The 24,292-nt window shown below is 56.3% G+C and overlaps 1 pseudogene across 1 annotated transcript in view; it reads right to left on the bottom strand.

Annotated features, from left to right (window-relative positions):
• Positions 1 to 24,292, bottom strand: part of LOC122545253 (uncharacterized) — a 121,015-nt pseudogene that overhangs the window by 54,712 nt on the left and 42,011 nt on the right. Inside the window, exons 11-12 of the transcript XR_015753618.1 lie at positions 12,722 to 12,912; positions 11,913 to 12,058 (exon numbers count right to left, since the gene is read on the bottom strand). The product of XR_015753618.1 is annotated as an uncharacterized LOC122545253 (transcript). The remainder of the gene's footprint in view (positions 1 to 11,912; positions 12,059 to 12,721; positions 12,913 to 24,292) is intronic.

The raw sequence follows: 24,292 nt of genomic DNA, 5'->3' as shown, positions 1-24,292 counted from the left end.
ACACACACACACACACACACACACACACACACAGGGCACCATCCACATCCACCCCCTCCCCAACACACTCACACACACACACACGGCACCATCCACATCCACCCCCTCCCCAACACACACACACAGGGCACCATCCACATCCACCCCCTCCCCAACACACTCACACACACACACACACACAGGGCACCATCCACATCCACCCCCTCCCCAACACACACACACACACACACACACACACACACAGGGCACCATCCACATCCACCCCCTCCCCAACACACTCACACACACACACACACACACACACACACACACACACACACACACACACACGGCACCATCCACATCCACCCCCTCCCCAACACACTCACACACACACACACTCACACACACACACACTCACAGGGCACCATCCACATCCACCCCCTCCCCAACACACTCACACACACACACACACACAGGGCACCATCCACATCCACCCCCTCCCCAACACACTCACACACACACACACACACACACACACAGGGCACCATCCACATCCACCCCCTCCCCAACACACACACACACACAGGGCACCATCCACATCCACCCCCTCCCCAACACTCACACACACACGGGGCACCATCCACATCCAACCAACACACTCACACACACACACACACACACTCACACACACGGGGCACCATCCACATCCAACCCCTCCCCAACACACTCACACACACAGGACACCATCCACATCCACCCCCTCCCCAACACACACACACACACACACTCACAGGGCACCATCCACATCCAACCAACACACTCACACACACAGGGCACCATCCACATCCACCCCCTCCCCAACACACACACACACTCACAGGGCACCATCCACATCCAACCACTCCTCCCAAGAGAAATCCCATCGCCCGTTCAGAGTCAGAATATGTGTGAGTGAGTGTCTGTGTGTGTGTGTCTGCATGTGTGTGTCTGTGTGTCAGTATTCTGTGTGAGAGAGTTGGTCTGTGTATGTGTGCCTGTGTGAGAGAGTTGGTCTGCGTGTGTGTGAGAGAGTTGGTCTGTGTGTGAGTGTCTGTTGTGAGAGTTGGTCTGTGTGTGTGTGTGTCTGTGTGTGAGAGTTGGCCTGTGTGTGTGTCTCAGTGTGTGAGAGTTGGTCTGTGTGTGTCTGTGTGAGAGAGTTGGTCTGTGTGTGTGTGTCTGTGTGTGTCTGTCTGTGTGTGAGAGTTGGCCTGTGTGTGTGTCTCAGTGTGTGAGAGTTGGTCTGTGTGTGTCTGTGTGAGAGAGTTGGTCTGTGTGTGTGTGTCTGTGTGTGAGAGTTGGCCTTAGTGTGTGAGTTGGTCTGTGTGTGTGTCTGTGTGAGAGAGTTGGTCTGTGTGTGTCTGTGTCTGTGTGAGAGGGTTAGTGTGTGTGTGTGTCTGTGTGAGAGAGTTGGTCTGTGTGTATCTGTGTCTGTGTGAGAGGGTTAGTGTGTGTGTGTCTGTGTGTGAGAGTTGGTGTGTGTGTGTGTGTGAGTTGGTCTGTGTGTGTGTATGTGTGTGAGAGTTGGTGTGTGTGTGAGAGTTGGTGTGTGTGTGAGAGTTAGTCTGTGTGTGTGTGTGTGAGTTGGTCTGTGTGTGTATGTGTGTGAGAGTTGGTCTGTGTGTGTGTGAGAGTGTGTGTGTGAGTTGGTCTGTGTGTGTGTGAGCGTGTGAGAGAGTTGGTCTGTGTGTGTGTGAGAGTTGGTCTGTGTGTGTGTGAGAGTTGGTCTGTGTGTGTGAGAGAGTGTGTGTGAGTTGGTCTGTGTGTGTGTGAGCGTGTGTGAGAGTTGGTCTGTGTGTATGTGAGAGTTGGTGTGTGTGTGTGAGAGTTGGTGTGTGTGTGTGAGAGAGCTGGTCTGTGTGTGAGAGAGTTGGTGTGTGTGTGTATGTGTGTGAGAGTTGATGTGTGTGTATGTGTGTGAGAGTTGGTCTGTGTGTGTGTGAGAGTTGGTCTGTGTGTGTGAGAGTCGGTCTGTGTGTGTGAGTGTGTGTGTGAGTTGGTCTGTGTGTGTGTGAGAGTTGGTCTGTGTGTGTGAGTTGGTCTGTGTGTGTGTGAGTTGGTCTGTGTGTGTGTGAGAGTTGGTCTGTGTGTGTGTGAGAGTTGGTATGTGTGTGTGTGTGAGTTGGTCTGCGTGTGTGTGTGTGTGAGTTGGTGTGTGTGTGAGAGTTGGTCTGTGTGTGTGAGAGTTGGTCTGTGTGTGTGTGTGTGAGAGTTGGTCTGTGTGTGTGTGAGTGTGTGTGTGAGTTGGTCTGTGTGTGTGAGAGTTGGTCTGTGTGTGTGTGAGTTGGTGTGTGTGTGTGTGAGTTGGTGTGTGTGTGTGTGTGTGAGAGAGTTGGTGTGTGTGTGTGTGTGTGTGTGAGTTGGTGTGTGTGTGAGAGAGTTGGTGTGTGTGTGTGTGAGTTGGTGTGTGTGTGAGAGAGTTGGTCTGTGTGTGTGTGTGTGTGAGAGTTGGTCTGTGTGTGTGTGAGTGTGTGTGTGAGTTGGTCTGTGTGTGTGAGAGTTGGTCTGTGTGTGTGTGAGTTGGTGTGTGTGTGTGTGAGTTGGTGTGTGTGTGAGAGAGTTGGTCTGTGTGTGTGAGAGTTGGTCTGTGTGTGTGTGAGAGTTGGTCTGTGTGTGTGAGAGTTGGTCTGTGTGTGTGTGAGAGTTGGTGTGTGTGTGTGTGTGAGAGAGTTGGTGTGTGTGTGTGTGTGTGAGTTGGTGTGTGTGTGTGTGTGTGTGAGAGTTGGTGTGTGTGTGTGAGAGTTGGTGTGTGTGTGAGAGTTGGTCTGTGTGTGTATGTGTGTGAGAGTTGGTGTGTGTGTGAGAGTTGGTCTGTGTGTGTATGTGTGTGAGAGTTGGTCTGTGTGTGTATGTGTGTGAGAGTTGGTCTGTGTGTGTGAGAGTTGGTCTGTGTGTGTGAGTGTGTGTGTGAGTTGGTCTGTGTGTGTGTGAGAGTTGGTCTGTGTGTGTGAGTGTGTGTGTGAGTTGGTCTGTGTGTGTGTGAGTTGGTCTGTGTGTGTGTGAGTTGGTCTCTGTGTTTGTGTGTGTGTGTGAGTTGGTCTGTGTGTGTGAGTTGGTGTGTGTGTGTGAGTTGGTGTGTGTGTGAGTGGGTCTGTGTGTGTGAGAGAGTTGGTCTGTGTGTGTGAGAGTTGGTCTGTGTGTGTGTCTGGGTCTGTGTGTGAGAGTTGGTCTGTGTGTGTGTCTGTGTGTTAGAGTTGGTCTGTGTGTGTGTCTGTGTCTGTGTGTGAGTTGGTCTGTGTGTGTGTCTGTGTGAGAGAGTTGGTCTGTGTGTGTGTGTGAGAGAGTTGGTCTGTGTGTGTCTGTGTGTGTGAGTTGGTCTGTGTGTGTGTGAGTTGGTCTATGTGTGTGTCTGTGTGAGAGTTGGTCTGTGTGTGTGTCTGTGCCTGTGTGTGAGAGTTGGTCTATGTGTGTGTGAGAGTTGGTCTGTGTGTGTGTGTCTGTGTATGAGAGTTGGTCTGTGTGTGTGTGAGTTGGTCTGTGTGTGTGTGAGAGTGGGTCTGTGTGTGTGTGTCTGTGTATGAGAGTTGGTTTGTGTGTGTGAGTGAGTTGGTCTGTGTGTGTGTGAGTTGGTCTGTGTGTGTGTGAGTGTGAGAGTTGGTCTTTGTGTGTGCCTGTGTGTGATTGTTCGTCTGTGTGTGTGTGTGAGAGAGAGTTGGTCTGTGTGTGTGTGAGTGTGTGTGTGAGTTGGTCTGTGTGTGTGTGAGTGTGTGTGTGAGTTGGTCTGTGTGTGTGTGAGTGTGTGTCTGAGTTGGTCAGTGTGTGTGAGTTGGTCTGTGTGTGTGTCTGTGTGTGTGAGAGTTGGTGTGTGTGTCTGTGTGTGTGAGAGAGTTAGTCTGTGTGTCTGTGTGTGTGGGTTGGTCTGTGTGTGTCTGTGTGTGAGAGTGAGTTGGTCTGTGTGTGTGAGCGTGTGTGTGAGTTGGTCTGTGTGTGTGAGTGTGTGTGAGAGTTGGTCTATGTGTGTGTGAGTGTGTGTGAGAGTTGGTCTGTGTGTGTGTGAGTTGGTCTCTGTGTGGGTCTGTGTGAGAGTTGGTCTGTGTGTGTCTGTGCCTGTGTGTGAGAGTTGGTCTGTGTCTGTGTGTGAGAGTTGGTCTATGTGTGTGTGAGTGTGTGTGAGAGTTGGTCTGTGTGTGTGTTTCTGTGTATGAGAGTTGGTCTGTGTGTGTGTGTGAGTTGGTCTGTGTGTGTGTGAGAGTGGGTCTGTGTGTGTGTGTCTGTGTATGAGAGTTGGTCTGTGTGTGTGTGAGAGAGTTGGTCTGTGTGTGTGTGAGTTGGTCTGTGTGTGTGAGTGTGAGAGTTGGTCTGTGTGTGTGTGTGAGTTGGTCTGTGTGTGTTGTCTGTGTGTGATTGTTCGCCTGTGCGTGTGTGAGAGAGAGACTTGGTCTGTGTGTGTTTGAGTTGGTCTGTGTGTGTGTGAGTGTGTGTCTGAGTTGGTCTGTGTGTGAGAGTGTGTGTGAGTTGGTCTGTGTGTGTGTGCCTGTGTGTGTGTGAGAGTTGGTCTGTGTGTCTGTGTGTGTGGGTTGGTCTGTGTGTGTCTGTGTGTGAGAGTGAGTTGGTCTGTGTATGTGAGTGTGTGTGAGAGTTGGTCTGTGTGTGTGTGAGTTGGTCTCTGTGTGTGTGAGTGTGAGAGTTGGTCTGTGTGTGTGTGTGAGTTGGTCTGTGTGTGTGTCTGTGTGTGATTGTTCGCCTGTGTGTGTGTGTGAGAGAGAGTTGGTCTGTGTGTGTGTGAGTGTGAGAGTTGGTCTGTGTGTGTGTGTGAGTTGGTCTGTGTGTGTGTCTGTGTGTGATTGTTCACCTATGAGTGTGTGAGAGAGTTGGTCTGTGTGTGTGTGAGTTGGTCTGTGTGTGTGTGAGTGTGAGAGTTGGTCTGTGTGTGTGTGTGTGTGAGTTGGTCTGTGTGTGTGTCTGTGTGTGATTGTTCGCCTGTGTGTGTGTGTGAGAGAGAGTTGGTCTGTGTGTGTGTGAGTGTGTGTGTGAGTTGGTCTGTGTGTGTGTGAGTTGGTCTGTGTGTAAGAGTGTGTGTGAGTTGGTCTGTGTGTGTGTCTGTGTGTGTGTGAGAGGTGGTCTGTGTGTCTGTGTGTGTGGGTTGGTCTGTGTGTGTCTGTGTGTGAGAGTGAGTTGGTCTGTGTATGTGAGTGTGTGTGAGAGTTGGTCTGTGTGTATGTCTGCGTGTGAGAGTTGGTCTGTGTGTGTGTGAGTTGGTCTGTGTGTGAGAGAGTTGATCTGTGTGTGTGAGTTGGTGTGTGTGTGTTAGTGTGTGTGAGAGTTGGTCTGTGTGTGTGTGAGAGTTGGTGTGTGTGTGTCTGTGTGTGTGAGAGTTGGTCTGTGTGTGTGTGAGAGTTGGTCTGTGTGTGTGTCTGTGTGTGAGAGTTGGTCTGTTTGTGTCTGTGTGTGTGAGAGTTGGTCTGTGTGTGTGTGTGAGAGTTGGTGTGTGTGAGAGTTGGTCTGTGTGTGTGTGAGAGAGTTGGTGTGTGTGTGTGAGTGTGTGTGAGAGTTGGTCTGTGTGTGTGTCTGTGTGTGTGAGAGTTGGTCTGTGTGTGTGTGAGAGAGTTGGTGTGTGTGTGTGAGAGTTGGTGTGTGTGAGAGTTGGTCTGTGTGTGTGTGTGAGAGTTGGTGTGTGTGTGTGAGTGTGTGTGAGAGTTGGTCTGTGTGTATGTGTGTGTGTGTGACAGTTGGTCTGTGTGTGTGTGAGTTGGTCTCTGTTTGGGTCTGTGTGAGAGTTGGTCTGTGTGTGTGTCTGTGCCTGTGTGTGAGAGTTGGTCTGTGTCTGTGTGTGAGAGTTGGTCTATGTGTGTGTGAGAGTTGGTCTGTGTGTGTGTTTCTGTGTATGAGAGTTGGTCTGTGTGTGTGTGAGAGTTGGTGTGTGTGTCTGTGTTTGTGTCTGTGTATGAGAGTTGGTCTGTGTGTGTGTGAGAGAGTTGGTCTGTGTGTGTGTGAGTTGGTCTGTGTGTGTGTGAGAGTTGGTGTGTGTGTCTGTGTTTGTGTCTGTGTATGAGAGTTGGTCTGTGTGTGTGTGAGAGAGTTGGTCTGTGTGTGTGTGAGTTGGTCTGTGTGTGTGTGAGTGTGAGAGTTGGTCTGTGTGTGTGTGTGAGAGTTGGTCTGTGTGTGATTGTTCGCCTGTGTGTGTGTGTGAGAGAGAGTTGGTCTGTGTGTGTGTGAGTTTCTGAGTTGGTCTGTGTGTGAGTGTGTGTGAGTTTGTCTGTGTGTATGTCTGTGTGTGTGTGTGAGAGTTGGTCTGTGTGTCTGTGTGTGTCTGTGTGTGAGAGTGAGTTGGTCTGTGTATGTGAGTGTGTGTGAGAGTTGGTCTGTGTGTATGTCTGCGTGTGAGAGTTGGTCTGTGTGTGTGTGAGTTGGTCTGTGTGTGTGAGAGTTGATCTGTGTGTGTGAGTTGGTGTGTGTGTGTGTGAGAGTTGGTGTGTGTGTGTGAGTGTGTGTGAGAGTTGGTCTGTGTGTGTGTCTGTGTGTGTGAGAGTTGGTCTGTGTGTGTGTGTGAGAGAGTTGGTGTGTGTGTGTGAGTGTGTGTGAGAGTTGGTCTGTGTGTGTGTCTGTGTGTGTGAGAGTTGGTCTGTGTGTGTGAGTGTGGATCTGTGTGTGTGTCTGTGTGTGTGTGAGTTGGTCTGAGTGTGTGTGTGAGAGAGTTGGTCTGTGCGTGTGTGAGTTGGTCTGTGTGTGTGTCTCTGTGTTTGTGTGTGTGTGTCAGTTGGTCTGTGTGTTTGAGTTGGTCTGTGTGAGTGGGTCTGTGTATGTGGGTCTGTGTGTGTGTGTCTGTGTGAGTGTGTGTCTGTGAGAGTGTGTGTCTGTGAGAGTGTGTGTCTGTGTGTGTGAGAGAGTTTGTGTGTCTGTGTGTGAGAGTGTGCTTGTATGTCTGTGTGTGTGAGAGTTAGTATGTATGTGTGTCTGTGTTTGAGAGTTAGTCTGTGTGTGTGTCTGTGTGTGAGAGTTGGTCTGTGTGTGTCTGTGTGTGTGAGAGTTGGTCTGTGTGTGTGTCTGTGTGTGAGAGTTGGTCTGTGTGTGTGTGAGAGTTGGTCTGTGTGTGTGTGTCTGTGTCTGTGTGTGAGAGTTGGTCTGTGTGTGTGTGTCTGTGTCTGTGTGTGAGAGTTGGTCTGTGTGTGTGTCTGTGTGTGAGAGTTGGTCTGTGTGTGTGAGTGTGTGTGAGTTGGTCTGTGTGTGTGTGTGAGAGTTGGTCTGTGTGTGTCTGTCTGTGTGTGAGTTGTTCTGTGTGTGTGAGAGAGTTGGTCTGTGTGTGTGTCTGTCTGTGTGTGTGTGTCTGTGTGTGAGTTGGTCTGTGTGTGTGTGAGAGAGTTGGTCTGTGTGTGTGAGAGAGTTCATCTGTGTGTGTGAGTTGGTCTGTGTGTGTGAGAGAGAGTTGGTCTGTGTGTGTGAGAGTTGGTCTGTGTGTGTGAGAGTTGGTCTGTGTGTGTTTGAGTTGGTCTGTGTGTGTGTGAGTTGGTGTGTGTGTGAAAGAGTTGGTCTGTGTGTGTGAGAATTGGTCTGTGTGTGTGTGTGTGATAGTTGGTCTGTGTGTGTGTGTGAGAGTTGGTCTGTGTGTGTGTGAGAGTTGGTCTGTGTGTGTGAGTGTGTGTGAGTTGGTGTGTGTGTGTGAGAGTTGGTGTGTGTGTGTGAGAGTTGGTCTGTGTGTGTACGTGTGTGAGAGTTGGTCTGTGTGTGTGTGTGTGAGTGAGAGTTGGTCTGTGCGTGTGTGAGAGTTGGTCTGTGTGTGTGAGTTGGTCTGTGTGTGTGAAAGTTGGTCTGTGTGTGTGAGTGTGTGTGAGTTGGTGTGTGTGTATGTGTGTGAGAGTTGGTCTGTGTGTGTGAGTTGGTCTGTGTGTGTATGTGTGTGAGAGTTGGTCTGTGTGTGTGAGTTGGTCTGTGTGTGTGAGAGTTGGTCTGTGTGTGTGAGTGTGTGTGAGTTGGTGTGTGTGTATGTGTGTGAGAGTTGGTCTGTGTGTGTGAGTTGGTCTGTGTGTGTGAGAGTTGGTCTGTGTGTGTGAGTGTGTGTGAGTTGGTGTGTGTGTATGTGTGTGAGAGTTGGTCTGTGTGTGTATGTGTGTGAGAGTTGGTCTGTGTGTGTGAGAGTGTGTGAGAGTTGGTCTGTGTGTGTGTGTGTGAGAGTTGGTCTGTGTGTATGTCTGCATGTGAGAGTTGGTCTGTGTGTGTGTGAGTTGGTCTCTGTGTGTGTCTGTGTGAGAGTTGGTCTGTGTGTGTGAGAGTTGATCTGTGTCTGTGTGTGAGAGTTGGTCTGTGTGTGTGTGTGAGAGTTGGTCTGTGTGTGTTTCTGTGTATGAGAGTTGGTCTGTGTGTGTGTGAGAGTTGGTCTGTGTGTGTGAGTTGGTCTGTGTCTGTGTGTGAGTTGGTCTGTGTGTGTGTGTGTGTGAGTTGGTCTGTGTGTGTGTCTGTGTGTGATTGTTGGTCTGTGTGTGTGTGTCTGTGTGTGATTGTTGGTCTGTGTGTGTGTTGAGAGAGTTGGTCTGTGTGTGTGTCTGTGTGTGATTGTTGGTCTGTGTGTGTGTTGAGAGAGTTGGTCTGTGTGTGTGTCTGTGTGTGATTGTTGGTCTGTGTGTGTGTCTGTGTGTGATTGTTGGTCTGTGTGTGTGTTGAGAGAGTTGGTCTGTGTGTGTGTCTGTGTGTGATTGTTGGTCTGTGTGTGTGTGTCTGTGTGTGATTGTTGGTCTGTGTGTGTTGAGAGAGTTGGTCTGTGTGTGTGTGTCTGTATGTGATTGTTGGTCTGTGTGTGTGTGTCTGTGTGTGATTGTTGGTCTGTGTGTGTGTTGAGAGAGCTGGTCTGTGTGTGTGTGTCTGTGTGTGATTGTTGGTCTGTGTGTGTGTGTCTGTGTGTGATTGTTGGTCTGTGTGTGTGTTGAGAGAGTTGGTCTGTGTGTGTGTCTGTGTGTGATTGTTGGTCTGTGTGTGTGTGTCTGTGTGTGATTGTTGGTCTGTGTGTGTGTGTGAGTTGGTCTGTGTGTATGTAAGTGTGTGTCTGAGTTGGTCTGTGTGTGTGTCTGTGTGTGTGAGAGTTGATCTGTGTCTGTGTGTGAGAGTTGGTCTGTGTGTGTGTGAGAGTTGGTCTGTGTGTGTTTCTGTGTATGAGAGTTGGTCTGTGTGTGTGTGTGAGAGTTGGTCTGTGTGTGTGAGTTGGTCTGTGTCTGTGTGTGAGTTGGTCTGTGTGTGTGTGTGTGAGTTGGTCTGTGTGTGTGTCTGTGTGTGATTGTTGGTCTGTGTGTGTGAAAGTTGGTCTATGTGTGTGTGGGTCTGTGTGTGTGTGTCTGTGTGAATGTGTGTCTGTGTGTGTGAGAGAGTTTGTGTGTCTGTGTGTGAGAGTGTGCTTGTGTGTCTGTGTGTGTGAGAGTTGGTCTGTGTGTGTGTGAGTTGGTCTGTATGTGAGAGAGAGAGTTGGTCTGTGTCTGTGTGTCTGTGAGTTGGTCTGTGTGTGTCTGTGTGTGAGAGTTGGTCTTTGTGTGTGTGAGTTGGTCTGTGTGTGTGTGAATTAGTCTGTGTGAGAGAGAGAGAGTTGGTCTGTGTGTGTGAGAGAGTTGGCCTGTGTGTGTGAGAGTTGGTCTGTGTGTGTCTCTGTGTTTGTGTGTCTATGTGTGAGTGTGTTTGTGTGTCTGTGTGTGGCTCTGTGTGTGAGTTGGTCTGTGTGTGTGTGTGTCTGTGTGTGAACATTGGTCTGTGTGTGTCTGTGTGTGGGTGTGTCTGTGTGTGAAAGTTGATCTGTGTGTGTCTGTGTCTAAGTGAGTGTCTGTGTGTGTGTGTGAGTTGGTCTGTGTGTGTGTGAGTTGGTCTGTGTGTGAGAGTTGGTCTGTGTGTGGCTGTGTGTGTGTGAGTCAGTTGGTCTGTGTGTGTGTCTCTGTGTTTGTGTGAGAGTTGGTCTGTGTGTGTGTGAGGGTTGGTCTGTGTGTGTGTCTCTGTGTTTGTGTGTGAGTCAGTTGGTCTGTGTGTGCGAGAGTTGGTCTGTGTGTGTGTCTGTGTGAGTGTGTGTCTGTGAGAGCGTGTGTGTCTGTTTGTGTGAGAGCGTTTGTGTGTGTGTGAGAGTGTTTGTGTGTGTGTGTGAGAGAGTGTGTGTGTGTGGCTGTGTGTGTGAGTTGGTCTGTGTGTGTGTGTGGGTGTCTCTGGGTATGTGTGTGTGTCTGTGTAGGTGTGTGTGTGTGTCAGTGTGTGAAAGTTGGTCTGTGTGTGTCTGTGTGGCTGTGTCTCTGTCTGAAAGTTGATCTGTGTGTGTCTGTGTCTAAGTAAGTGTCTGTGTGTGTATGGGAGTTGGTCTGTGTGTGTGTGTCTGTGTGTATGTGAGAGTTGGTCTGTGTGTGTGTCTGTGTGTGTTTGAGAGTTGGTCTGTGTGTGTGTGTCTCTGTGTTTGTGTGTGGGTCAGTTGGTCTGTGTGAGAGAGTTTGTGTGTGTGTGTCTGTGTGTGAGTGTGTGTGTGAGAGTTGGTCTGTGTGTCTGTGTGTGGCTGTGTGAGTTGGTCTGGGTATGTGTGTGTGTGATTGTGTGTGTGAATCTGGGTGAGTGTGTATGTATCTGGGTGTGTGTGTGTGTGTTTGTGTCTGTGTGAAAGTTGGTCAGTGTGTGGGGTGTGTGTCTGTGGGAGAGAGATTGGGTGAGAGATGGTACAACTCTTTCCACACGCACCCTTAAACCCCCCTCCCTGATCAGACTAAACACATTATGGAATAATTGGCTACGTCAACCCTTACAGTTCACCATTACACAGGGATAGGAGGCCATTCAGCCCCTCCTCCTCCAACCTGTTACACAGGGACAGGAGGCCATTCAGCCCCTTCTCCTCCAGCCTGTTACACAGGAACAGGAGGCCATTCAGCCCCTTCTCCTCCAGCCTGTTACACAAGAACAGGAGGCCATTCAGCCCCTTCTCCTCCAGCCTGTTACACAGGAACAGGAGGCCATTCAGCCCCTCCTCCTCCAGCCTGTTACACAGGAACCGGAGGCCATTCAGCCCCTCCTCCTCCAGCCTGTTACACAGGGACAGGAGGCTATTCAGCCCCTCCTCCTCCAGCCCGTTACACAGGAACAGGAGGCCATTCAGCCCCCCTCCTCCAGACTGTTACACAGGGACAGGAGGCTATTCAGCTCCTCCTCCTCCAGCCTATCACACAGGAACAGGAGGCCATTCAGCCCCATCTCCTCCAGCCTGTTACACAGGAACAGGAGGCCGTTCAGCCCCTCCTCCTCCAGCCTGTTACACAGGAACAGGAGGCCGTTCAGCCCCTCCTCCTCCAGCCTGTTACACAGGAACAGGAGGCCATTCAGCCCCTCCTCCTCCAGCCTGTTACACAGGAACAGGAGGCCGTTCAGCCCCTCCTCCTCCAGCCTGTTACACAGGGACAGGAGGCCATTCAGCCCCATCTCCTCCAGCCTGTTACACAGGGACAGGAGGCCGTTCAGCCCCTCCTCCTTCAGCCTGTTACACAGGAACAGGAGGCCATTCAGCCCCTCCTCCTCCAGCCTGTTACACAGGGACAGAAGGCCATTCAGCCCCTCCTCCTCCAGCCTGTCACACAGAAACAGGAGGCCATTTAGCCCCTCCTCCTCCAGACTGTCACACAGGAACAGGAGGCCATTCAGCCCCTCCTCCTCCAGCCTGTCACACAGGAACTGGAGGCCATTCTGCCCCTCCTCCTCCAGCCTGTCACACAGAAACAGGAGGCCATTCAGCCCCTCCTCCTCCAGCCTGTCACACAGGAACAGGAGGCCATTCAGCCCCTCCTCCTCCAGCCTGTCACACAGGAACAGGAGGCCATTCTGCCCCTCTTCCTCCAGCCTGTCACACAGGAACAGGAGGCCATTCAGCCCTCCCCCTCCAGCCTGTGACACAGGCACAGGATGCTGCTGTGTGCGGTGCCCGGTGCTGGTGTTGCCCTGGGAGGGTGTCTGTCCCTTACCAGAGCTCTCCTTCCCTGCAGAGCTGAAAGTGTCACTGAAGAGGATGTCCACGTGCCGAAGTAGGAATTCGACCACGATGGACTGAATCCGCACTTCCTGGAATGCGTCGGTCCCAGTAAATCCCACCGACTCAATCTCCTTGGAGCTGCAGGTGGAGAGGAACACAGTCAGGGTCAAATAAATCCCTTGGTTCTGCCGATCACCTTCCCCCGTCACAGGGATGGCTCCCCTGGGTGTGCCCTCCCCACTCAGGAACCCACCTGCCTCCCCAGGGTTACCACAGGAGGTAAAGGCTGAACCCAAATCCCCCGTTACACACTCTCTCTCTCTGTCTGTCTGTCTCACTCTCCCCCTCTCTCTCTCTTTATGTCTGTCTCTGTGTCTCTGTCTCTCTCTCTCTATCTCTCTCCCTCATCTCTGTCTCTCTCTCTCTTTGTGTCTATCTCTCTGTCTCTCTCTCTGTGTCTCTGTCTGTCTCTCTCTCTCTGTCTCTGTCTCTGTCTCTCTCTCTCTCTCTCTCCCTCTCTCTCTCTCTCTCTGACGGAACCATTTCACAGCAGCTGTTCTGTCCTGCAGAGCCAGATCCCTTACAGCTCCTGCCCTGGTCCAATCCACAGTTCAACGGAGAAAATTAAATGATACGCAGACACAGAGAGGGTGAGACCGAGAGAGACAGGAGTGAGAATGGGGACGGAGGGAGAGAGAAAGAGGCAGAGGGATTGAGACAGGGACAGAGGGAGAGGGACAGAGACAGAGGGAGGGATATTCGGGACAGTGGGACGTAGCTGAGTGGTGCTCCATGTCTCACCGAAGGAGGTTGGGTGCCCACACTATTGCCAGGTTTTTGATGTGCATGTTGGTAACTGCGCTGTGCTGTGCCAAGCGACCGAGATGCCTCATCAGGAAGTGGAGGGTCCGGTAATGAGGAGGGGGCAGCTGCTGGATCACATTGTGAACATTCAGGAGCCTCTCGTCGACTGTCTGTGAGCACACAGCGTCCTGGAAAAGATCAGCAAGGGGCAGAGTGAGGTACAGGGGGGGGGCAGGAAGCAGACAGACAGGCTGGGAGCCCAGACAGAGACCAGACAGACAGAGAGCCCAGACAGAGACCAGACAGGGAGACCAGACAGAGACCAGACAGACAGAGAGCCCAGACAGAGACCAGACAGGGAGACCAGACAGAGACCAGACAGACAGAGAGCCCAGACAGAGACCAGACAGGGAGACCAGACAGGGAGACCAGACAGAGAGACCGGACAGAGAGACCGGACAGGGAGACCGGACAGGGAGACCGGACAGGGAGACCGGACAAAGAGACCGGACAGGGAGACCGGACAGGGAGACCAGACAGAGAGACCGGACAGGGAGACCGGACAGAGAGACCGGGCAGGGAGACCGGACAGAGAGACCGGACAGAGAGACCGGACAGAGAGACCGGACAGAGAGACCGGACAGGGAGACCGGACAGGGAGACCGGACAGAGAGACCGGACAGGGAGACCGGACAGAGAGACCAGACAGGGAGACCAGACAGAGAGACCGGACAGAGAGACCGGACAGGGAGACCGGACAGAGAGACCGGACAGGGAGACCAGACAGAGAGACCGGACAGGGAGACCGGACAGAGAGACCAGACAGAGAGACCGGACAGGGAGACCGGACAGGGAGACCGGACAGAGAGACCAGACAGAGAGACCGGACAGGGAGACCGGACAGAGAGACCGGACAGGGAGACCGGACAGGGAGCCCGGACAGGGAGACCGGACAGAGAGACCGGACAGGGAGACCGGACAGAGAGACCAGACAGAGAGACCGGACAGGGAGACCGGACAGAGAGACCGGACAGAGAGACCGGACAGGGAGACCGGACAGAGAGACCAGACAGGGAGACCGGACAGGGAGACCGGACAGGGAGACCGGACAGGGAGACCGGGCAGGGAGACCGGACAGAGAGACCGGACAGAGAGACCGGACAGGGAGACCGGACAGAGAGACCAGACAGAGAGACCGGACAGGGAGACCGGACAGAGAGACCAGACAGGGAGACCGGACAGGGAGACCGGACAGGGAGACCGGACAGAGAGACCGGACAGGGAGACCGGACAGAGAGACCGGACAGGGAGACCGGACAGGGAGACCGGACAGGGAGACCGGACAGGGAGACCGGGCAGGGAGACCGGACAGAGAGACCGGACAGAGAGACCGGACAGGGAGACCGGACAGGGAGACCGGACAGAGAGACCGGACAGGGAGACCGGACAGGGAGACCGGACAGAGAGACCGGACAGGGAGACCGGACAGGGAGACCGGACAGGGAGACCGGACAGGGAGACCGGGCAGGGAGACCGGACAGGGAGACCGGACAGAGAGACCGGACAGAGAGACCGGACAGGGAGACCGGGCAGGGAGACCGGACAGAGAGACCGGACAGAGAGACCGGACAGAGAGACCGGACACAGAGACCGGGCAGGGAGACCGGACAGAGAGACCGGACAGGGAGACCGGACAGGGAGACCGGACAGGGAGACCGGACAGAGAGACCGGACAGGGAGACCGGACAGGGAGACCGGACAGAGAGACCAGACAGAGAGACCGGACAGGGAGACCAGACAGAGAGACCAGACAGAGAGACCAGACAGAGAGACCAGACAGAGAGACCAGACAGAGAGACCAGACAGAGAGACCGGACAGAGAGACCAGACAGAGAGACCAGACAGGGAGACCAGACAGGGAGACCAGACAGGGAGACCGGACAGAGAGACCGGACAGAGAGACCGGACAGGGAGACCGGACAGGGAGACCAGACAGGGAGACCAGACAGGGAGACCAGACAGGGAGACCAGACAGGGAGACCAGACAGAGAGACCGGACAGAGAGACCGGACAGGGAGACCGGACAGGGAGACCAGACAGGGAGACCAGACAGGGAGACCAGACAGGGAGACCAGACAGGGAGACCAGACAGGGAGACCGGACAGAGAGACCAGACAGAGAGACCAGACAGGGAGACCAGACAGAGAGACCGGACAGGGAGACCAGACAGAGAGACCGGACAGAGAGACCGGACAGAGAGACCGGACAGGGAGACCGGACAGGGAGACCGGACAGGGAGACCGGACAGGGAGACCAGACAGAGAGACCAGACAGAGAGACCGGACAGAGAGACCAGACAGAGAGACCGGACAGGCAGACCGGACAGGGAGACCGGACAGAGAGACCAGACAGAGAGACCAGACAGAGAGACCGGACAGGGAGACCGGACAGAGAGACCGGACAGAGAGACCGGACAGGGAGACCAGACAGAGAGACCGGACAGAGAGACCGGACAGGGAGACCGGACAGGGAGACCGGACAGAGAGACCGGACAGAGAGACCAGACTGAGAGACCGGACAGGGAGACCGGACAGAGAGACCGGACAGGGAGACCGGACAGAGAGACCGGACAGGGAGACCGGACAGAGAGACCGGACAGAGAGAGCGGACAGAGAGACCGGACAGAGAGACCGGACAGGGAGACCAGACAGGGAGAGCGGACAGAGAGACCGGACAGAGAGACCGGACAGGGAGACCAGACAGGGAGACCGGACAGGGAGACCGGACAGAGAGACCGGACAGGGAGACCGGACAGAGAGACCGGACAGGGAGACCGGACAGAGAGACCAGACAGGGAGACCGGACAGGGAGACCGGACAGAGAGACCGGACAGGGAGACCGGACAGAGAGACCGGACAGAGACCAGACAGAGAGACCGGACAGAGAGACCGGACAGAGAGACCGGACAGAGAGACCGGACAGAGAGACCGGACAGAGAGACCGGACAGAGAGACCGGACAGAGAGACCGGACTGAGAGACCAGACAGGGAGACCGGACAGAGAGACCGGACAGAGAGACCGGACAGAGAGACCGGACAGAGAGACCGGACAGAGAGACCAGACAGAGAGACCAGACAGGGAGACCAGACAGGGAGACCGGACAGAGAGACCGGACAGAGAGACCGGACAGGGAGACCGGACAGGGAGACCGGACAGGGAGACCGGACAGAGAGACCGGACAGAGAGACCGGACAGGGAGACCGGACAGAGAGACCGGACAGAGAGACCGGACAGAGAGACCAGACAGGGAGACCGGACAGAGAGACCGGACAGAGAGACCGGACAGAGAGACCGGACAGAGAGACCGGACAGGGAGACCAGACAGGGACACCAGACAGGGAGACCGGACAGAGAGACCGGACAGGGAGACCAGACAGGGACACCAGACAGGGAGACCGGACAGAGAGACCGGACAGGGAGACCGGACAGGGAGACCGGACAGGGAGACCGGACAGGGAGACCGGACAGGGAGACCGGACAGAGAGACCGGACAGAGAGACCGGACAGAGAGACCGGACAGAGAGACCGGACAGGGAGACCGGACAGGGAGACCGGACAGGGAGACCGGACAGAGAGACCGGACAGGGAGACCGGACAGAGAGACCGGACAGGGAGACCGGACAGGGAGACCGGACAGGGAGACCGGACAGGGAGACCGGACAGAGAGACCGGACAGGGAGACCGGACAGGGAGACCGGACAGGGAGACCGGACAGGGAGACCGGACAGAGAGACCGGACAGGGAGACCGGACAGAGAGACCGGACAGAGAGACCGGACAGAGAGACCGGACAGAGAGACCGGACAGAGAGACCGGACAGGGAGACCGGACAGAGAGACCGGACAGAGAGACCGGACAGAGAGACCGGACAGGGAGACCGGACAGGGAGACCGGACAGGGAGACCGGACAGAGAGACCGGACAGGGAGACCGGACAGAGAGACCGGACAGGGAGACCGGACAGGGAGACCGGACAGGGAGACCGGACAGGGAGACCGGACAGAGAGACCGGACAGGGAGACCGGACAGGGAGACCGGACAGGGAGACCGGACAGGGAGACCGGACAGAGAGACCGGACAGGGAGACCGGACAGGGAGACCGGACAGAGAGACCGGACAGAGAGACCGGACAGAGAGACCGGACAGGGAGACCGGACAGAGAGACCGGACAGAGAGACCGGACAGAGAGACCGGACAGAGAGAACGGACAGGGAGACCGGGCAGGGAGACCGGGCAGGGAGACCGGACAGAGAGACCGGACAGAGAGACCGGACAGAGAGACCGGACAGAGAGACCGGACAGAGAGACCGGGCAGGGAGACCGGACAGGGAGACCGGACAGAGAGACCGGGCAGGGAGACCAGACAGGGTGACCAGACAGAGAGACCGGGCAGGGAGACCGGACAGGGAGACCGGGCAGGGAGACCGGACAGAGAGACCGGACAGAGAGACCGGACAGAGAGACCGGACAGGGAGACCGGACAGGGAGACCGGACAGAGAGACCGGACAGAGAGACCGGACAGGGAGACCGGACAGGGAGACCGGACAGAGAGACCGGACAGAGAGACCGGACAGGGAGACCGGACAGAGAGACCGGACAGGGAGACCGGACAGAGAGACCGGACAGGGAGACCGGACAGGGAGACCGGACAGGGAGACCGGACAGAGAGACCGGACAGGGAGACCGGACAGGGAGACCGGACAGGGAGACCGGACAGAGAGACCGGACAGGGAGACCGGACAGGGAGACCGGACAGAGAGACCGGACAGAGAGACCGGACAGAGAGACCGGACAGAGAGACCGGACAGAGAGACCGGACAGAGAGACCGGACAGGGAGACCAGACAGGGACACCAGACAGAGAGACCAGACAGGGAGACCAGACAGAGAGACCAGACAGGGAGACCGGACAGAGAGACCAGACAGGGAGACCGGACAGAGAGACCAGACAGAGAGCCCAGACAGGGAGACCGGACAGAGAGACCAGACAGAGAGCCCAGACAGGGAGACCGGACAGAGAGACCAGACTGAGAGACCGGATAGGGAGACCAGACAGGGACACCAGACAGAGAGACCAGACAGGGAGACCAGACAGAGAGACCAGACAGGGAGACCGGACAGAGAGACCAGACAGGGAGACCGGACAGAGAGACCAGACAGGGAGACCAGACAGAGAGACCGGACAGAGAGACCAGACAGAGAGCCCAGACAGGGAGACCAGACAGGGAGACCGGACAGGGAGACCAGGCAGAGAGACCGGACAGAGAGACCAGACAGAGAGACCAGACAGGGAGACCAGACAGGGAGACCAGACAGAGAGACCAGACAGAGAGACCGGACAGAGAGACCAGACAGGGAGACCAGACAGGGAGACCAGACAGAGAGACCAGACAGAGAGACCAGACAGAGAGACCGGACAGGGAGACCGGACAGAGAGACCAGACAGAGAGACCAGACAGAGAGACCAGATAGAGAGACCGGACAGAGAGACCAGACAGGGAGACCAGACAGGGAGACCGGACAGAGAGACCGGACAGAGAGACCGGACAGGGAGACCGGACAGGGAGACCGGACAGAGAGACCAGACAGAGAGACCAGACAGAGAGACCCGACAGGGAGACCGGACAGAGAGACCAGACAGGGAGACCGGACAGGGAGACCGGACAGGGAGACCGGACAGAGAGACCGGACAGGGAGACCGGACAGAGAGACCAGACAGGGAGACCAGACAGGGAGACCAGACAGGGAGACCGGACAGAGAGACCGGACAGAGAGACCGGACAGGGAGACCGGACAGAGAGACCGGACAGAGAGACCAGACAGAGAGACCAGACAGGGAGACCAGACAGGGAGACCAGACAGAGAGACCGGACAGAGAGACCGGACAGAGAGACCGGACAGAGAGACCAGACAGAGAGACCGGACAGAGAGACCGGACAGGGAGACCAGACAGAGAGACCAGACAGAGAGACCAGACAGAGAGACCAGACAGAGAGACCGGACAGAGAGACCGGACAGAGAGACCGGACAGAGAGACCAGACAGAGAGACCAGACAGAGAGACCAGATAGAGAGACCAGACAGAGAGACCGGACAGAGAGACCAGACAGAGAGACCAGACAGAGAGACCGGACAGAGAGACCGGACAGGGAGACCAGACAGGGACACCAGACAGAGAGACCAGACAGGGAGACCAGACAGAGAGACCAGACAGGGAGACCGGACAGAGAGACCAGACAGGGAGACCGGACAGAGAGACCAGACAGAGAGCCCAGACAGGGAGACCGGACAGAGAGACCAGACAGAGAGCCCAGACAGGGAGACCGGACAGAGAGACCAGACAGAGAGACCGGATAGGGAGACCAGACAGGGAGACCGGACAGGGAGACCGGACAGAGAGACCAGACAGGGAGACCGGACAGAGAGACCAGACAGAGAGACCGGACAGAGAGACCGGACAGGGAGACCAGACAGAGAGACCAGACAGGGAGACCGGACAGAGAGACCAGACAGAGAGCCCAGACAGGGAGACCAGACAGGGAGACCGGACAGGGAGACCAGGCAGAGAGACCGGACAGAGAGACCAGACAGAGAGACCAGACAGGGAGACCAGACAGGGAGACCAGACAGAGAGACCAGACAGAGAGACCGGACAGAGAGACCGGACAGGGAGACCGGACAGGGAGACCGGACAGGGAGACCGGACAGAGAGACCAGACAGGGAGACCGGACAGAGAGACCAGACAGAGAGACCGGACAGAGAGACCGGACAGGGAGACCAGACAGAGAGACCAGACAGGGAGACCGGACAGAGAGACCAGACAGAGAGCCCAGACAGGGAGACCAGACAGGGAGACCGGACAGGGAGACCAGGCAGAGAGACCGGACAGAGAGACCAGACAGAGAGACCAGACAGGGAGACCAGACAGGGAGACCAGACAGAGAGACCAGACAGAGAGACCGGACAGAGAGACCAGACAGGGAGACCAGACAGGGAGACCAGACAGAGAGACCAGACAGAGAGACCAGACAGAGAGACCGGACAGGGAGACCGGACAGAGAGACCAGACAGAGAGACCAGACAGAGAGACCAGATAGAGAGACCGGACAGAGAGACCAGACAGGGAGACCAGACAGGGAGACCAGACAGAGAGACCGGACAGATAGACCGGACAGGGAGACCGGACAGGGAGACCGGACAGAGAGACCAGACAGAGAGACCAGACAGAGAGACCCGACAGGGAGACCGGACAGAGAGACCAGACAGGGAGACCAGACAGGGAGACCAGACAGGGAGACCGGACAGAGAGACCGGACAGGGAGACCGGACAGAGAGACCAGACAGAGAGACCAGACAGGGAGACCAGACAGAGAGACCGGACAGAGAGACCGGACAGGGAGACCGGACAGAGAGACCAGACAGAGAGACCAGACAGAGAGACCAGACAGGGAGACCAGACAGGGAGACCAGACAGAGAGACCGGACAGAGAGACCGGACAGAGAGACCGGACAGAGAGACCAGACAGGGAGACCGGACAGGGAGACCAGACAGAGAGACCGGACAGAGAGACCGGACAGAGAGACCAGACAGAGAGACCAGACAGAGAGACCGGACAGAGAGACCGGACAGAGAGACCGGACAGAGAGACCGGACAGGGAGACCAGACAGAGAGACCAGACAGAGAGACCAGACAGAGAGACCAGACAGAGAGACCGGACAGAGAGACCGGACAGAGAGACCGGACAGAGAGACCAGACAGAGAGACCAGATAGAGAGACCAGACAGAGAGACCGGACAGAGAGACCAGACAGAGAGACCAGACAGAGAGACCGGACAGAGAGACCGGACAGGGAGACCAGACAGGGACACCAGACAGAGAGACCAGACAGGGAGACCAGACAGAGAGACCAGACAGGGAGACCGGACAGAGAGACCAGACAGGGAGACCGGACAGAGAGACCAGACAGAGAGCCCAGACAGGGAGACCGGACAGAGAGACCAGACAGAGAGCCCAGACAGGGAGACCGGACAGAGAGACCAGACAGAGAGACCGGATAGGGAGACCAGACAGGGAGACCGGACAGGGAGACCGGACAGGGAGACCGGACAGAGAGACCAGACAGGGAGACCGGACAGAGAGACCAGACAGAGAGACCGGACAGAGAGACCGGACAGGGAGACCAGACAGAGAGACCAGACAGGGAGACCGGACAGAGAGACCAGACAGAGAGCCCAGACAGGGAGACCAGACAGGGAGACCGGACAGGGAGACCAGGCAGAGAGACCGGACAGAGAGACCGGACAGGGAGACCAGACAGGGAGACCAGACAGGGAGACCAGACAGAGAGACCAGACAGAGAGACCGGACAGAGAGACCAGACAGGGAGACCAGACAGGGAGACCAGACAGGGAGACCAGACAGAGAGACCGGACAGAGAGACCGGACAGGGAGACCGGACAGGGAGACCGGACAGAGAGACCAGACAGAGAGACCAGACAGAGAGACCGGACAGAGAGACCGGACAGGGAGACCAGACAGGGAGACCAGACAGGGAGACCAGACAGAGAGACCGGACAGAGAGACCAGACAGAGAGACCGGACAGGGAGACCGGACAGGGAGACCGGACAGAGAGACCAGACAGGGAGACCGGACAGAGAGACCAGACAGAGAGACCAGACAGAGAGACCAGATAGAGAGACCGGACAGAGAGACCAGACAGGGAGACCGGACAGGGAGACCGGACAGAGAGACCGGACAGAGAGACCGGACAGGGAGACCGGACAGAGAGACCAGACAGAGAGACCAGACAGAGAGACCAGATAGAGAGACCGGACAGAGAGACCAGACAGGGAGACCGGACAGGGAGACCGGACAGAGAGACCGGACAGAGAGACCGGACAGGGAGACCGGACAGGGAGACCGGACAGAGAGACCAGACAGAGAGACCAGACAGAGAGACCAGACAGAGAGACCAGACAGAGAGACCCGACAGGGAGACCGGACAGAGAGACCAGACAGAGAGACCAGACAGGGAGACCAGACAGGGAGACCGGACAGGGAGACCGGACAGAGAGACCAGACAGGGAGACCGGACAGAGAGACCAGACAGAGAGACCAGACAGGGAGACCAGACAGGGAGACCGGACAGAGAGACCGGACAGAGAGACCGGACAGGGAGACCGGACAGAGAGACCAGACAGAGAGACCAGACAGGGAGACCAGACAGGGAGACCGGACAGAGAGACCGGACAGAGAGACCGGACAGGGAGACCGGACAGAGAGACCAGACAGAGAGACCAGACAGAGAGACCAGACAGAGAGACCAGACAGAGAGACCCGACAGGGAGACCGGACAGAGAGACCAGACAGAGAGACCAGACAGGGAGACCAGACAGGGAGACCGGACAGGGAGACCGGACAGAGAGACCAGACAGGGAGACCAGACAGGGAGACCGGACAGAGAGACCGGACAGGGAGACCGGACAGAGAGACCAGACAGAGAGACCAGACAGGGAGACCAGACAGGGAGACCGGACAGAGAGACCGGACAGAGAGACCGGACAGGGAGACCGGACAGAGAGACCGGACAGAGAGACCAGACAGGGAGACCAGACAGGGAGACCAGACAGAGAGACCGGACAGAGAGACCGGACAGGGAGACCAGACAGAGAGACCAGACAGGGAGACCAGACAGGGAGACCAGACAGGGAGACCGGACAGGGAGACCAGACAGAGAGACCAGACAGAGAGACCGGACAGGGAGACCAGACAGGGACACCAGACAGAGAGAGCGGACAGAGAGACCGGACAGAGAGACCGGACAGGGAGACCAGACAGGGAGACCGGACAGGGAGACCGGACAGAGAGACGGGACAGGGAGACCGGACAGAGAGACCGGACAGAGAGACCGGACAGAGAGACCGGACAGAGAGACCAGACAGGGAGACCAGACAGGGAGACCAGACAGAGAGACCGGACAGAGAGACCGGACAGGGAGACCAGACAGAGAGACCAGACAGGGAGACCAGACAGGGAGACCAGACAGGGAGACCGGACAGGGAGACCAGACAGAGAGACCAGACAGAGAGACCGGACAGGGAGACCAGACAGGGACACCAGACAGAGAGAGCGGACAGAGAGACCGGACAGAGAGACCGGACAGGGAGACCAGACAGGGAGACCGGACAGGGAGACCGGACAGAGAGACGGGACAGGGAGACCGGACAGAGAGACCGGACAGAGAGACCGGACAGAGAGACCGGACAGAGAGACCAGATAGGGAGACCGGACAGGGAGACCGGACAGAGAGACCAGACAGAGAGACCAGACAGGGAGACCAGACAGGGAGACCAGACAGAGAGACCGGACAGAGAGACGGGACAGGGAGACCGGACAGAGAGACCGGACAGAGAGACCGGACAGAGAGACCGGACAGAGAGACCAGACAGGGAGACCGGACAGAGAGACCGGACAGAGAGACCAGACAGGGAGACCGGACAGAGAGACCAGACAGGGAGACCGGACAGAGAGACCGGACAGAGAGACCGGACAGAGAGACCGGACAGAGAGACCGGACAGAGAGACCGGACAGGGAGACCGGACAGAGAGACCGGACAGGGAGACCGGACAGGGAGACCGGACAGAGAGACCAGACAGGGAGACCGGACAGAGAGACCGGACAGGGAGACCGGACAGGGAGACCGGACAGAGAGACCAGACAGAGAGACCGGACAGAGAGACCGGACAGAGAGACCGGACAGAGAGACCAGACAGGGAGACCGGACAGGGAGACCGGACAGAGAGACCGGACAGAGAGACCGGACAGGGAGACCGGACAGAGAGACCAGACAGAGAGACCGGACAGGGAGACCGGACAGAGAGACCGGACAGGGAGACCGGACAGAGAGACCGGACAGGGAGACCGGACAGGGAGACCGGACAGAGAGACCGGACAGAGACCAGACAGAGAGACCGGACAGAGAGACCGGACAGGGAGACCGGACAGGGAGACCGGACAGAGAGACCGGACAGAGAGACTGGACAGGGAGACCAGACAGGGAGACCGGACAGAGAGACCGGACAGAGAGACCGGACAGAGACCAGACAGAGAGACCGGACAGAGAGACCGGACAGGTAGACCAGACAGAGAGACCGGACAGGGAGACCGGACAGAGAGACCGGACAGGGAGACCGGACAGAGAGACCGGACAGAGAGACCGGACAGGGAGACCGGACAGGGAGACCGGACAGAGAGACCAGACAGAGAGACCAGACAGGGAGACCAGACAGGGAGACCGGACAGAGAGACCAGACAGAGAGACCAGACAGGGAGACCGGACAGGGAGACCGGACAGAGAGACCGGACAGAGAGACCAGACAGAGAGACCGGACAGGGAGACCGGACAGGGAGACCGGACAGAGAGACCGGACAGAGAGACCGGACAGGGAGACCGGACAGGGAGACCAGACAGAGAGACCGGACAGAGAGACCGGACAGAGAGACCGGA

This window comes from Chiloscyllium plagiosum, unplaced genomic scaffold (genome assembly GCF_037043375.1).
Source record: "Chiloscyllium plagiosum isolate Xiang-an unplaced genomic scaffold, Cpla_swu_hap1 HiC_scaffold_38, whole genome shotgun sequence".
Classification (NCBI taxonomy): domain Eukaryota; kingdom Metazoa; phylum Chordata; class Chondrichthyes; order Orectolobiformes; family Hemiscylliidae; genus Chiloscyllium; species Chiloscyllium plagiosum.
This window is presented reverse-complemented; position numbering and strand designations above follow the sequence as displayed.